This window comes from Lycium ferocissimum, unplaced genomic scaffold (assembly GCF_029784015.1).
Source record: "Lycium ferocissimum isolate CSIRO_LF1 unplaced genomic scaffold, AGI_CSIRO_Lferr_CH_V1 ctg11, whole genome shotgun sequence".
Classification (NCBI taxonomy): Eukaryota; Viridiplantae; Streptophyta; class Magnoliopsida; order Solanales; family Solanaceae; genus Lycium; species Lycium ferocissimum.
The window spans coordinates 68,683-83,942 of NW_026713599.1; positions in this window are offsets into that span (position 1 = coordinate 68,683).

A 15,260-nucleotide genomic window follows, 5' to 3' on the forward strand; every position below is an offset into this window, starting at 1 on the left:
AATATTAAGTACATCAACAATTGAACCAAACATAAGAATAAAGTTACTAAAAGATTTTTTCCTAACGAGTATCACAAGCTCTAGTAAGACCAAATTCTTGATGCAAGCCTCTCTAGATTTCAAGTTCACCCATATCTAATGCCTCTTGAACTCTTTTCTTTTGAGATTCTTGATATTCATCCATGCGTTTAAAAGAAGCTCCCAACATATTCAAAATACTCGAAACCAATAGTACAATCCCCACTTCAACACACTTTTTAGAAACCGCAATAGACTTAGTTGAAGTCTGATGAGCAAATTATGAATGAGCCGATCTACTTTCTTGCCTAATCAACATTTTAAGGCCATTGATTCTACCTTGCATATTACTTGCCCCATCATAACATTGTCCACGTACATAAGAAAGACTCGAGAATGTTGAGCAAGTAAATTAACAATTGCTTCTTTTAGAGATGATGCAAGTATCCCGAACATGAATAATGTCAATAAGTCGCTCCATCACAAATCCCATTCTATCAACATATCGTAAAACAACGGCCATTTGCTCCTTGCGCGACACATCAAAAGATTCATCAACCAACAAGGCAAAGTAATCACCATTTAATTCTTCTATGATAGCCTTAATTGTTTCAATTTTGCATGCAGTCACAATTTCTTTTTGAATCATTGGAGAAAAAGATCATTTTGTGGAGCATGTTTCAATACAAAATCTTTAATGTTATCACAAATACCATGAAAGAATTTCAAGAGATGATTTAGAAAATGACCCGAAATGCCAATCCTTGATTCAAAAGAAGCCTTACAACATCAATCGAAGCATGGTAAGCGGAGCCGATTCATGCTTAAATTGAGAATCTTGCCTCACAAGTGATGAATAGATTGTTCTTGTCGCACTAGATCTTCACAATCGATTATGAATGCTATTTACTCGCCACCAACATGTTTTTTAAGACTCTTCTTTTTTTGCCAACTCCTAAACCCTATGGTCGAAAATACATCACCCCCTCCTTGATGAATATTATCATCTGCAAATAGATAGCAATTCAAACAAAAGACTGCATCTTTACTTTCACTATACTCCAACCAATTAGAATATTCACTAAACCACCGAGGATTAAAACGACGTATGTATCTAGAAACTTTTTGTTTTAGGATACTCTTTAAGCCGAGGTTGACAAGGACCTCTCCTAAGGTATTCTCTTCGAATGACATCACGATGGTTTGGATGAAAGTCCATGATTTGAGTTCTTTCACCCGGATCATGCTTTAAAGAATTCAAATCAAATTCTCGAGAAGAAAGCAATGGTACCAGTGGTTGACATTTTCTTAGGATTAGGTTGATCATGAGAGTCCAAACTTGATTTTGGAACTTTGGTAAAATAATTCTTCACCGACTTTTGAGCTGAATTATAATTAAAAAATTAGTTAGAATTAAAGGCACAATGTCAATCTTAAAAGCCAATAAAACAAAGCCTATTTAATGACATCTAGCTGTGAGAATAAAAACTCAATCTTGTATATAGCAATACGCAAAAATAATCGGTAACCTTAAGCATATCCCATTTCAAATGCCTACTATGATCCTATATTATAAAAAACTCTACCAAATGTCTCAATAAGCAAGAAAACAACTTAACCACAATCCAAAGACAAATTGATTACTAAATAAAAATCTACACTTTGATTCTTTTATGCCTAAAAATAAATATCTGGAAGACCAATTTTGCAAACAAGCAACATTTAAGAATTAAAACAATCAAGGCTTGGGGTTCATGGATGGAAAATGGGTCAGCTACCCATTTCACAAAATGGGTTGATTAACAACTAACAAGAAACAATAATGGGTTTGTTGTGATTTTGAGTATGGTGAAAAAAAAGAGAGAAAAAAAAGAAAAACCTTGGAACTGGAAGCCATGGGCGAAGCCTTAAGAAGATGACAGAGTAGGCGCAGGGGTGGAGAAGATAAACAGGAGCAATGGACTTTTGAACAAAAAAGGCAGCCAACAGCAGCACAATTGAGTTGACAAAGAACAATGTCAACACCTTTTATAATTAGGGATTCTTTAATCCCAAATGGGTCACGTTTTTCTTTAATGGTAATAATAATAAATAGAGTCCACTAGTCCAGACGACGTCGTTTCTATTAATTTTTTATTTTTTTTAAGGGACTGGATGAAAAAAAGTTCTGCCGAGAATCAAACCGCGACCTGCGGCTCAATCACGGCGCCTCATCCCGACCTGGAACCTTCATTATGTTAAGGGGATGCAAAAATAAAATTTATACATGAATAAAAAAAATTCACCATGTATATATAGTGCAATTTTCCGACGAAGGGGGTTCGATTGACACCCCTTGCACCCCCTGTAGTTCCGCCCCTGATTGCTGCCCGGGAAGCTGCCTATTAGTTGACACTTGACAGGGTGGCCTTGTTGTCTTTAGGATGTCATACAGCCTGTAGCCAACAGTTTTGTGGCTCATTTGTGGGGTTCTCTTGTTTTATATATTTGGTTCTATTTCAAAAGATATGGACATCGTGTATTAGGATAGAAGATTAGAACGTAGTTGAGCGTTAACTTCTGCTACTGTAGTTTATCGCTTTATTTTGCTCTGAATGCTATGTTGCTTTCTTTATTGTTGGTTATGTCTTACTGGCTATGCCTTTTAAATTCTGCATTTTATTTTTCTAACTTTCTTGTTTTATGTCATTTGAGCTGGGATCTTTCGAAAACAGTCTCTCTATCTACTCGAGGTAAGGGTAAGTGTGTGTACAATCTATCCTTCCCAAACCCCACTTGTGGGAATATGCTGAGTATTATCCAGAATTTAAATTTTATGGGTTCAATCTTAAGATTTTTAGCATTGAACCTATTATATTTTTAAAGTCAGGGGTTCATATCTACTATTTATTACAATTTTAGTAATTTTTTACACATAAATTGAGGCTCCGCATCGAAAGTTTGGAGTTGAACCCCACCTTGTAGGCTAGATACGCCTCTGGGTATGCTGCTGTTGTTGATTTTTTTATCTCATTTTACGTGAATATATTTTCTTGCAGATATAAATTTCAAAAAATATTTAAAACTTGTCATTTTAAACATTTCATGATATTTTCGTGTCAACAAAATTATGTCAGTAAGGGTAACCATAAAACGTTTAAGATTAATTAAATACATGTATCATATTTTTAAAACAAACTAAAAGTAAAATAATATCATATGAACGGGAACGGAGCGAGTAAAACTTCATGTCTAGTTTCGCTCTAAAACATTATTGTTTTGGGTAGTATAATTTGGTCCTCGTCATTCTTTTTAAGAATTGAGTATGATATTTGGAACTTTCTTTTTTAGGGCAATTTGCACTATTGCTCTTATTCGGGGTGATCTTTAATTTTTGCCTTTTGCCTAAAAATATCTGAATTCTGAGTTCGAATTCCGCTCAGTCAAAAAATAAAAAATTCGCAAGGCAGAGTTTGCATGAAACTCTACCTTAAGGCAGAGTTTGCCTTCAGGCATAAGGCAGAGAAACTCTGTCTTGCGATTTTTTTTTTTAATTTTTAATCGAGTTTAAGTCAATCCTAACTCTAAGCGATATTTTCGATCACTTTTTTAAGCGAAGGGCCACAATTTGAGGGGCAAAAATTAACGGCCAATGCCTTTGAAGGGCAATCAGCGCGAAAAAATATCTTTTTTATGGATTATAATATTGGAATTATTGGGTGGAGGAGTGGTGTATTGAGCTGTTTGGATTATGTGGAAGATTTTTTTCAGCTGTCAAATGAGTATATCTTTGCGAATTATATGACCGACGTGTATAGGAGGATCACTTATTATTTGGTATTTCTTCTTCTTATTTTTGACACAATTAATAAGAGTACTATCGAGCATCACAACTATTAATAAATTTCATTTTCTTTAATACAACCAAAAAAATTCACATTACAATGGTGCTATTGTTGAGTGATAGATGTTAATTTTAAAGATAAGAGCCATTAATTTCATGCAGCTTGCCTATAATGCAAAAGTGTTATTGTTGATGGTAGATGTTCATTTTTAAGAAAGGAGCCATTAATTGCATGCAGCTTGCCAACTTTTATTGCTTTTTCTCAACTTCTCATGCTGACCTCAAAAAAGGAGGACAAGATTCATCGATTTGGTGGCAAAAACAGTTGTGACTCTTTGATCTGTCAGTTGACTCTGTCTTTTTAATCTTGCCGACCCAACTTGTATAGGATTGAGCATTGTTGTTGTTCTATCCTTGTCATCTTTCATAATAGATAAAGTAACTCTCAAATTATACATTTACAAATTCCCTTTTCTTCCTCAAGAGTAGAATTCATAGGCTATTCGAATTGGAAATCAAGTTAGAAACCTAGGAAAAATCCAATTATTTAAGTGGAATTTATTCCTAATGTTGATAGTGCAAGGTGTATGAACTAGACAAAAAGGGGAGATTAAAACGGAAATGTTACTCTATACTTGATTGATGACGATTAATATCATTAAGGGTGAAAATCCTAACTTTGCTTTAAAAATCAAACTCCCCCCTCAACTTTGAACAATAGTCATTCTCCCCCTTTTATTCTAACTAACTTGTTTAAATTTCTATTTTACCCTTATATTATCAACTTGTCTTTTTTTCTTTTATTTCTTTAAAATCATGATGATAATTTTTATCTTCTTAATGTTACACCTCGTAGTTCTATTTATTGAAATTCGTAAGTGTCGGTCGCCCCAAGTGTGGATTTTGGAGTTACTTTCAAGGGCATGTATGGTTGCATGTGTTTAATTTATGATCATGAAGATCTAGTTCAAGTAATAAGCTATGAGAGGATTGGAAAGCAGGTAGATTTCGAAAACTAGGGTTGATGGTCCGACTTGGAGGAAGGATATCTTTTGGAACGTGACGAGTGTTGAGACAAAGCAAAGCCCAGAGTGAAGTTCATGAAGTCCAGTTTCCAACGCAACAAACCGCTCCTCAATAGGACATTAGGATAAGGAGATATGGACGTTACAAGTTGGGACGGCAGGCCAAGAAAATAGCCTGCACGAATGCGTCAGGGAGTGGCGTGAACGTGCAGGAGGCCAAGGGCCAACTCAGAGCGAACGCGCTGAGCAAACTTTAAGCTCGGGTCAGGGATGAAGATTATAAGATCTGAGTGTAAGAATATATATATATATATATATATATATATATATATATATATATATATATATATATATATATATATATATATGACATTTGGAGACCGTATGGAGTAAATCAGTTAACACGTTACTTGATGAGTGGCCCTCGTAACCGTAAGTAAGGTGGGGCCCACATGCCGGGGTTTTATAAAGGACATATGAAAAGTTATATGAGTAGTACATGGGAAGTTGAGCAAGTCTTAAGAAGGACCCTTAAGCCAAATATGGGCATAAGCCTAACAAAAAGGACGATTTAAGGATCCGTTTTCGAATGATCTGAATTGGAGGGGCCAAAACGCTATTATAAGTTTGGAATTTGGAAACACACCAAAAATGAAAGTTGTAAATAATTGAAATAGCTTTCCAACCATAGGTCGTAGGCCCTCATAAAATATCGGGATCAAGAGTTATGATCTTTTTACTGAACGAACGCGCAGGCAGAAAAAATAAGCCTGCGCGAACGCGCTAGGCAATTTTTAAGTCGGTTCAGGCAGTCCCCAGAACCTTATAAAAGGGGGCTTACCCCCTCATTTCCTCTTCAAAACACCCCAAAGCCTCTCTAAATTTCTGGAAAGTTCCCCCCAACCTGCAACACTAAATTTTAAGCCCAACCCAGGTATAATTCCCGAATTCCGATCCAGACAACATATAGTTGCGATTGTAAAATCGTATTGTAGCGAGTCTTGGTTTGAAGGCAAGTGGAAAGTGAAGATATTGTGGTTCTAGCAGAGGTAAGGTGTGAATCTTCCTTTATTGAGATTGATTTAAGTTTATTTACGGAGGAAAAGCTATTAAACGATCGGATAATGAGTTTATGAGTTGAGAAGTTTGGAAAACATTGTGTGGGATGTTTTATGGAATATATTGGTATTGATAATATTATTGTTGATGTTGGTATTGTTGTTGTTTTTATTGGTTCTTTGGATTGTGATTTCAGGCTAGGCATATAAACGGGGGAGATCTTTGCCGAATTTTGCGTATTCTAAAGGAGTTTGGTTTAAGGACTTGAGATAGGCATATGATGATAAGTCTAATGGTAGTATAATTGCTCTTGAATGTAGATTTTCAAGTTCGGGAGAATAAGCATTAATTCGTAGGAGATCAATCAGCTTTGTTAAGGCTCGTCCCTTTCTTTCAAAGGCATGATCCCTATGGTACGATTTCATAAATTCTTCCATAACTTCTTTGTTTTCAAAAGATAGAAGTTTATGACTCTAAGCATGATTCCTTTCCCAATAATTCATAAATGTTTTCCAAAATGCCGTATTTTCCAAACCAGAGATTTATGATTCTGTGAGCTCTTATGATAACAACAATGAACATGTTTTTACGATGATAATGATGATATCAAAGATGAGAATATTTTCTATGATGATTATGATGATGATGATTTTATGGTTAAAAGTCTCAAGTTATGAGATCAATGCTTTTATGAGATTATTGAGCTTATTTCATGATTTTCTCGATTTTATTTATTGTTGTTGGTCTCACCTTATAATAATTGTTCCTTCAAGGTGAGATAGAGCGATGAAGATTATTCCATAATATAATCGGAGGTTACCGATCTTACGTCACTCCGCTAAAGTAGTAGCTTTTATTTGAACTCCCATGCATGGTATAAGTATAATATATGTATATAGCTATTTTCGACATTATAGAGTTCTATTATTTCATTTTGCTTAAACTCATTCTCATTCTTCGTATGTACATGTATAAGGCACACGGAACGGTGTGTGTTTGTGTGATGTATATATATAAGGCACGATTAACGTGGGGGGGTGTGTGGCCTTTTTTGTGATGTATATATATAAGGCACGATTGACGAGGAGTAATTTGTGACCTTTGTTGTGATATATATATATATATATATATAAAAGGCGCAGTTGAGAGGGGGTGACGCTGTGGCCTATGATATGATGTTTATCTATAAGAGGCACAGTTGACATGGGGTGACGCTGTGGCCTATGTGGTGATGTTTTAGAGGTGACGATGTGGCCTATGTTGTGGCATTTCTATAGATATATGTGTTTTCTTGATATAGCCATAATGATTTATTTATCCTTGCACATTCACTGAAATGTCTCAGATGTCTTCCATGATTTTATGTACATATTGATTTAAAAAGGTTAAAGTTGCATGTATGGTATCCGCCTTAAGAGGCAATCAAATGTACATGTTATCTTTATCCCCTGTTATGTTCTATATTTCTTATTATGTTGTCATTCATGCCTTACATACTCGATACATTATTCGTACTGACGTCTCTTTGCCTGGGGTCGCTGCGTTTCATGCCACGCAGGTGTATACAGCTAAGTGAAGACATTGGCTATAGGATATTCCCAGGCTATCAGCTGGATTGGTGATGTCACGACCCAACCCCGTAGGCCGTGACTAGTGCCTGAGCTGGACACTCGTACACACCTGCTAACTATAATCATTCCACAGCTAGCATAACAAGAACTTATACATACAGAAAAGCAAGACGTCGTCCCAAAGCTATCACATATATATATATATACATATCGCAGTCACAATTTTCAGCAGATAATATCGTGCATAAGCCGGCAGGGCTGTCATAACATAGGGGAACGTCCCAAACACAAATCACACAGACACAACCGAACAATAACTTCTCACAACCCACGCATATGTCTACGGACCCTAAGAGTAACAACAAATATACATGACGGGACGGGCCCCGTCGTACCCCCCGAATAGACGTACACACACATAGACAACGAAAGTGTACACTGCAAAAAAAATCGAACAAGGGAGCGCTCCAAGATACAGCGAATAGATATCCTTGGATTCCCGGGCGTGTACCGCGGGCACGAAGTGGACCCCGAAGAAAGCGGGGTGAAGAAATATGTACTGAGTATATAAAGCATGAAATACGTAAACAAGATCATAACCGAAATAAGAAGTATAAAAAAAAGAACACAATAACCAATACCAAAATGCTTGCTTTTGAAACACAAATCATGCATGTCAATATCATATATCATATCCGCCCTTTAAGACTTTGAATATGGTCGCCACCCCGTCTTTGGCGCCATAACACAAGATATTAAAAGAGATAACTCCGTATCAAAGACAACTCCGTATTCAAAGATAACTCCATAACACAAGATAACACCATAACACAACATAACACCATAACACAAAGATAACACCATAACATATATATAAGACCGCCCTCTAGTGAGGGACTGTGAAAAATGTAATAACAATATGCACGAGCGATATAGTGAGTAACCATATGCATATAAATCATCGTTTCAGCTCACAGATAGGTAAACTAATCAACGTCGAGGTGTCGAAACGATAGTCATGTTAAATCCGTTCTAAATGCCAGACTACGTTAAGGGAGAGTCTCAGTGGATCGTAGACATGTATCAAACCAATCCGAGCCCGCTCCATGAAAGTTACGGACATTATTGTTATGAATTTACGAACGTATCAAACCAATCCGAGACCGCTTATGAAATAGACGTTATTCATTGGGTGAGTCCTCTAGGAATAGGATCTCTTTATGGGTACGTAACAAAAATAACCCAAAAAAGGGTATGAACGAAAATAACCCAGAAAAAAAAAAAAACGAAAGTACCTTTAACGCATGATTTTCTACGTTTGACTTAACCGAGACGGACGTTAAGTCCTTTAACGATATTTTCATGCTATGACGTAAATAACCCAATAACGCACTATTTTCTTGCGTTATTGGATTGTGTTTTTTTTTTCTTTCTTTCTTTCTTTCTTTCTTTCTTTCTTTCTTTCTTTCTTTCTTTCCTTTTTCCTTTCTTTCACACTTTTTTACATACTTTAGCTATAGATTAATCATGCTTCGAGACTCCGAAACGTCAACATTTTATATAGAACCTGATATTTTTTTCTGCGTACTATAATGTAGGCTCGATACATCAAGGATACGTAAACGTTCGGATCGTCGTTTTAGGGGTTGAAAAGGTGCTCAAGTAAGTTTTGTTTGAAAAACTTAATGTTTTTTACATACTTTAACCACGATTAATCATGCTTCGAGACTCCGAAACGTCGCATTTTATATAGAACCCGATATTTTTTTCTCGCGTACTATAATGTAGGCTCGATACATCAAGGATACGTAAACGTTCGGATCGTCGTTTTAGGGGTTGAAAAGGTTCAAGTAAGTTTTGTTTGAAAAAACTTAATGTTTTTTACATACTTTAACCATAGATTAATCATGCTTCGAGACCCGAAACGTCGCATTTTATATAGAACCCGATATTTTTTTCGCGTACTATAATGTAGGCTCGATACATCAAGGATACGTAAACGTTCGGATCGTCGTTTTAGGGGTTGAAAAGGTGCCCGAAGTAAGTTTTGTTTGAAAAAAACTTAGTGTTTTTTACATACTTTATACGTAAACGTTTGATCGTCATTTTAGGGGTTGAAAAAGTGTGCCCGAAGTAAGTTTTGTTTGAAAAAACTTATGTTTTTTACATACTTTAGCCATAGATTAATCATGCTTCGAGACTCAGAAACGTCAACATTTTATATAGAACCCGATATTTTTTTCGTACTATAATGTGGGCTCGATACATCAAGGATACGTAAACGTTCGGATCGTCGTTTTAGGGGTTGAAAAGGTGCCCGAAGTAAGTTTTGTTTGAAAAAACTTAGTGTTTTTTACATACTTTAGCCATAAATTAATCATGCTTCGAAGACTCCGAAACGTCAACATTTTATATAGAACCTGATATTTTTTTCTGCGTACTATAATGTAGGCTCGATACATCAAGGATACGTAAACGTTCGGATCGTCGCTTTTTAAAGTGGTGCTTCAAGTAAGTTTTGTTTGAAAAAACTTAGTGTTTTTTCCATACTTTAACCATAGATTAATCATGCTTCGAGACTAAACGCCAGCATTTTATATAACTCCGATATTTTTTTGCGTACTATAATGTAGGCTCGATACATCAGGATACGGGGGAACGTCGGATCGTCGTTTTTAGGGGTTGAAAAGGTGCCCGAAGTAAGTTTTGTTTGAAAAAACTTAGTGTTTTTACCTACTTTAGCCATAGATTAATCATGCTTCGAGACTCCAAACGTCAACATTTTATATAGAACTCGATATTTTTTTTTGAGTACTATAATGTAGGCTCGATACATCAAGGATAATGAACGTTCGGATCGCCGTTTTAGGGGTTGAAAAGGTTAAGTAAGTTTTGGTTTGAAAAAACTTAGTGTTTTTTCCATACTTTAGCCATAGATTATGTATACGCTTGAAAACGTATACGTATCCTTGATGTATCGAGCCTACATTATAGTAAGCGTAAAAAATATCGTGTTCTATATAAAATGTTGATGTTTCGAGTCTCGAAGCATGATTAATCTATGGCTAAAGTAGGTAAAAAACACTTAAGTTTTTTCAAACAAAACTTACTTGGCACCTTTTCAACCCCTAAAACGACGATCCGAATGTTTACGTATCCTTGATGTATCGAGCCTACATTATAGTACGTTAAAAAAAATATCGTGTTCTATATAAAATGCCGACGTTTCGAGTCTCGAAGCATGATTAATCCGTGGTTAAAGTATGTAAAAAACATTAAGTTTTTTCAAACAAAAATTACGGCACCTTTTCAACCCCTAAAACGACGATCCGAACGTTTACGTATCCTTGATGTATCGAGCCTACATTATAGTACGCAAAAAAAAATATCGGTTCTATATAAAATGCCGACGTTTCGGAGTCTCAAGCATGATTAATCTATATGAAAAAAACGCTAATTTTTTTCAAACAAAACTTACTTCGGCACCTTTTCAACCCCTAAAACGACGATCCGAACGTTTACGTATCCTTGATGTATCGAGCCTACATTATAGTACGTTAAAAAAAATATCGTGTTATATATAAAATTTTGACGTTTTGGATTCTTGAAGCATGATTAATCTATAGCTAAAGTATGTAAAAAAGTGTGAAAGAAAGGAAAAAGGAAAGAAAGAAAGAAAGAAAAAAAAAAAAAAAAACACAATCCAATAACGCATGAAAATAAATGCTATCGGGGTCGAAATTATATATATATATATAAAGGACTTAATGGGTCCGTCTCCGTTGTCCTTTAACGCATGAAAATCATGCGTTAAAGGTACTTTGTACCGTTTTTTTTCCCGGGTTATTTTCGTTCATACCCTTTTTTTTTTGGGTTATTTTTGTTCCGGACCCTCTCTTTATACATCACTTACTATCCAATCATACAAAAGACTCAAGGGCAATGGCTCGACTATATTAAGAAGGCTAATATCAAGAAGTGGATAAGAATCGTAAACATGCTCGAAACTTATGAATGTAGTTACCCCGAGACTCGTATCGTATCTTACTTACATCTAAGACATGCCAAAAGAAAGAAGTGGATAGGCTTTACATACCTTGTCCGCTTCCTAAGCTAATTAGAACTTAAGTCTAAGCTTCCCAAGATCTACAACAACGTCGTAGATACCAAACATTAGCTATAGGTACTTAAGAATCCAATCCTAGGCTAGCACTTCATTTAAAGAAATTTGGGTAGCATTTCCTTTATAAATTCAACTCGGCCAAATCATCAACAACAATACCAACAACCATATTAACAACATCAACAATTAATTCAAAACGTATTCTAACGTTAGTAACTCCCTTCTACATAATTCGACGGCACTTCATTTACATTCAAATCAACCACATACAACACCACCCGTGCCAAACTCAATAAGAATAACAACAACACATTCCTCGCTAACAAATTCTTGAACTATACCAACAACCACACGTTAACAACATTATTCACACAAATACAAGAAATGATAGTAACATCATATTAGCTTCTACAACAGCCCACAACCAATTACAGCTCCAACTTGAATCATTAAACCCTCATTTTCATCATAAAATCCACAACAACAACAACCCAAAAATACTAAGTAAAATTAGTTCATCACTCCTACACAACACAACACCTACACGGCTCAACACCAACACATAGGGTTCCATGAATTTCATTCATTTCTACACACTACAACATGCACAAACCATCCATAACACATGTAAAATGAGATTAAACCTTACCTTTACCCCCTTAACTTCTCAACTTGGCTAGGGTTTGTAAATTGCAAGAATGAATGTTTTGATTGCTCCAACAACTACTTCACATTACTAGGGACCTTCCAATTGGTTGGAATACTAGAAGAAAATTATTTTTTGATCAAAATTCATGGACACCAAATTCGGCTAGCCATGGCCGAATGTTTCTCCCTTCTTCTCCAAGTTTCTCAAGTTGTGAAAATGATGAATATGTCTTGCTTTGTCATCACTTATCTATATATATGGCCCCTACAAGGTAGACACATGCCCCACTCATGGCTTAACGCAATCAAATTTGGCCAAGCCATTGGTGGGAGCCCACACGGCCACATGTGGCCTTTTTTTTTTTTCATGAAGTAATTAATTTCTAACCCCCTTATTTTCCTTAATATTTCCATACCAATAAAATTTATAAGCAACTTGTGCATTAAAACAAAATCGGAAAATAGCCTTGTCCTTAACTTATCGCGATTAGCTTAAAATATCCCAATGTACAAAATACGGGATATAACAGGTGAGCTCCATCTCAGTCCGAAGTGTTGCCGAGTCAGAGTAATTATGTTATGGTATTTCGTGTATGTTAGAGACTTTTGCAAACAGTGTCCTGTGGATAGTGCGCCGAGATGTCGAAGTTGTGTAAAGCGACCATATAGGTCGATGTGTTTTTATACTTTATTTTTAAAGATTTTATGGTCACTAAAGGTTTTCTTTGAATTAACGATAAGGGAGAAGTCCCTGATTTGACGAAAGAGTTTTATTGAAAAGGTTTTTTTTTACATGACGGAAGCGTCATTTCGTAGATTAAAGGTTCACAAAAAGTTGTGACTCCTGGATGGAATAGTAGTATGGCACTCGTACCGAGTAGGGTCTGGGTGTCGGGCCGCTTTTCCGGCTTTGGGTCGTGACACTTAACCTATGAAACAAATTTCTTATAAGAAAATAAATATTATTTTCAACACGGAAAAAGAAAAGTAAGAAATTCTAATTGAGTATATAACTTAATATGGTTCTATAATGAAATAAATGAGAACAATAAGAAATTTTTATTAATAATAATCAAAACTCTAATATATGTATTTATACAAGTAAAAATAATAGGTAATAATAACTTTATAAATATATTTCAATACAGGTAATACAAATTAATTAATAAAAACAGAGGTATATTCTATAACAAATTCCTAAAAGATTATCTATTTATAATTAAACGGATTTTAATTATTATTTAAAAATTCTTCAATTAATGACAACCAAAACTCGTTTATATATTGACAATAGAGAATACGATATCAGTGAAAATCAATGGAGTAATGGACAATTGTAATTGCTGGAGTAAACTATTATAAGAAAACTAGCAGATTCAGAGCTTTTGGCACCTTAAAGACTACAAAGTAAACCATCATGAGTTTGATCATCTTTAGGTAACTAACTACTTGGTACAGTAGCGACTCGGAACTTCATTTAGAAGGGCCCTGGGGTTAGCTCAATTGGCAAAAGTTGAGGGAGTTTGTCTTAGGTCGCAACTTTGTGCTCTATCAAGTGATTTAAGTCTGTCATTTAAGTCGAGATGGGAAAAGAGGCGCGCCTAATGGCCTATCCTTCCCTAGTTTCGAAGGCTATGGTTGGCTCAAACTAATGGCTCCAGACTGACTTCTGGGTCATCAGGAAAAAAAGAAGAAGAGGAATTTCATTTAGAAGTGCTCATTGTTCAAAAGGACACTTAAACAAACATCTTCTTTTTTCTCTGATTTTCAATAAGAACATTGATTAGACTGGAAGCACTCAACTGTCTTAGTAGAAACCAGTCTCAGAATCTAATACTTTTTCTTCTATTTGCAAGCTAGGTAATTTTCAGCATTATCAAATTCATAAACTATAAAACTATGTCATTTTTTTGCGCGGATTCCCTTCAAAGGCATTGGTCTTTAATATTTGCCCCTCAAATTGCTTGTCTTTAATTTTTGTCATTCGCCACATACCTGTAGTAAAAAAAAATCGCAAGACAGAGTTTCGTAGCAAAATTAGGCCTATTCGGGCAAAAAATTAAGCCTTAAGGTAGAGTTTTGCAAAATTCCAGCTGAATAAAAAAAAATTGTCTTAATGAAAACTTCCGCTTGATAAGGTATAGGTTGAGGCAAACTCTGTTTGATAAGGGAGAGTTTGAGGCAAACTCTGCCTGATAAGGTAGTCAAACTCTATCTTGCGAATTTCAAACTCTGTCTTGCGATTATTTTTTAAATTTTTTACTGAACAGGGGTTCGAACCTGAACCCAAGAATTTTATGAGAAGGGAAATTAAAGACCAACAATTTGAGGGGCAAAAATTAAAGACCACACCGAATAAGGGCAATCGCGCAAATTGCCCAAGCTGTGTTGTTTTGCTCGGGCTCTTCAAAAGTATCATCGTTGGAGAATATGACACGAGTGTAGCATTATTTTTTGGAGAGCCCGAGCAACATAACTTAATAGACTTCTAATTTAACTATTTCCATTCTTGACGCACTCCAAATCGAAGAAACACGATCACATTCTCCCACCACTTAGTACAAAAGTTCCACAGGTGCAAATATATAAGCATGACTATGTTGAACCTAAATTATTTTTAAAAAAGTAATCAAAAGATATTTCACTGGGAAATAGGAGAGTGGAAATTGATGCCAACTCCAAAAAAATGACACAAAGTTATTTCCAAAGAACAGATAAGCAGGTTCTGTGGTGGTGGGCTGGTGGCTAAGTTGGATAAGAACAAAAGGACCAAAAAAGTGATGTTGGTTCCACAAGAAAAAGGACATCATGTAAAATAAAAAAGAGAAGTTTGGTGCACTAAACTCCCGCTATGTGCTGAATTCGGGGAAGGGCCAGATCACGCATCATGTAAAAGGTCAAAATTTAAATGACAGCTAGCGTAGTCATAACTTATATAAGTGTGAATTAAAAAAAAATGCAATGAGGAAACTACTAAGGATGACAAATTGAGA